Consider the following 1,658-nt stretch of genomic DNA (forward strand, 5'->3'; position numbering starts at 1 on the left):
CCCCCTCCCCATATCCTCAAGTGATGGGTTGGATTTTGATCAGTATTTTTTCACTCCATACATGCCATATATATATATATCATATATATGTAAAAGCATCCATGTATATCATATATGTACACATATATATATTACATATTTTCTGGAACCATTTGAAAGTAGGTTGAAGACAGCAAAACACTTCACTCCTCAATTTTCCAGCATCACTTAAGAATAAGACATTCTCTGACATAGCTATGATATCATTATCACACCTAAAAAAACTAATATCTAGGGCTTCCCTGGTTGCGCAGTGGTTGAGAGTCTGCCTGCCGATGCAGGGGACACGGGTTCGTGCCCTGGTCTGGGAAGATCCCACATGCCGCGGAGCGGGAAGATCCCACATGCCGCGGAGCGGCTGGGCCCGTGAGCCATGGCTGCTGAGCCTGTGAGTCCAGAGCCTGTGCTCCGCAACGGGATAGGCCACAACAGTGAGAGGCCCGTGTAACGCAAAAAAAAAAAACAACTAATATCTAATATTTAGTTCATACTCAAATTTCTCCATTTGTCCCCCAAATATCTTTTATAGCTGTTTCAAATTTTTGGTCATTGATCTCATCAAGTGTTACATATACATGAGGCTGTTGAGTCTCCTTAATCTCTTTTGATTTAGACCAGTCCCCTCACATTTTATTTTTATTTATGGTTTTCATGACACTGAATTTTTGAAGAGTTCCAGCCGGTTTTCTTAGCTAATTTCCCACATTCTGGATTTGCATGATTGTTTCCTTATGATTAGATTCGGATTAAACATCTTTTTTTTTTTTTTGCTGCACCATGCAGCTTGTGAAATCTTAGTTCCCTGACCAGGGATCAAACCTGGGCCCTCGGCAGTGAAAGTGCAGAGTCCTAACCACTGGACCACCAGGGAATTCCCTAAACATCTTTAAAAAGAATACTATATAGGAGATGTTATGTGTTTCTTACTGCATCACATCAGAAAGCACATAACATCAGATTGTCCCACTGTGTTAAATCTGACCTCTAGGTTAAGGTGACGGCCACCAGGTCTTTCTATTGCAATGGTACAGTTTCCTCTTTGTAGTTAATAATCAGTGGAGAGATTCTCTGAGACCATATGAATATCTTAGCATCTGTTGATAATCAGAATCCTTGCCTGAATTGGGGTTGCAAAATGGTGCTTTTGCTAATTGTCCTTTTTTATTAGCTGGCATTCTCTGTCAAGCAGAAGTCTTCACTGCGTCTCATGTGCTCTCCCACGGCCATCTTCTGACTACTTTTCCTGCCTCCAGTCTGGCTCACTCCACTCCGTCTGCTGCCAGAAGCAGCATACTTAATTGCAAATCTGGACACATCCATGCCCTGTTTAAAATCCTTCAGGGATAAACTCAAATCTGTGATCTGGCTCCTGCCTACCTCTTTGGGTTCACCTGCCTCTGCACTCCCTCATGTACGCCACTCACTTCTCCAACCATAGCACTCTACTTCACACCCCTGGACCTCTGCACCCCCTAGTCCCTCAGCCTGCGAGACCTTCCCCCCACTCCAACCTCATCGGACCTCCCCCACCTCCACTTGTTTTTCTGGCTCTGGCTCACGCCTCAGCCCCTCTGAGCCTAAAGTTGAACCAGTGCCATTGGCGGGGGGGGGCTCTCGTG

General features: G+C 44.6%; 1 non-coding gene across 1 annotated transcript; it reads right to left on the minus strand.

The window, feature by feature from the left end:
* Positions 1–837: 837 nt before the first annotated feature.
* Positions 838–910, minus strand: TRNAE-UUC. The gene has a single exon. It is a non-coding gene; the product is annotated as a tRNA-Glu (tRNA).
* Positions 911–1,658: the final 748 nt, after the last annotated feature.

Source organism: Monodon monoceros, unplaced genomic scaffold (assembly GCF_005190385.1).
Source record: "Monodon monoceros isolate NGI ecotype Baffin Bay Population unplaced genomic scaffold, NGI_Narwhal_1 Super_Scaffold_19, whole genome shotgun sequence".
Classification (NCBI taxonomy): Eukaryota; Metazoa; Chordata; class Mammalia; order Artiodactyla; family Monodontidae; genus Monodon; species Monodon monoceros.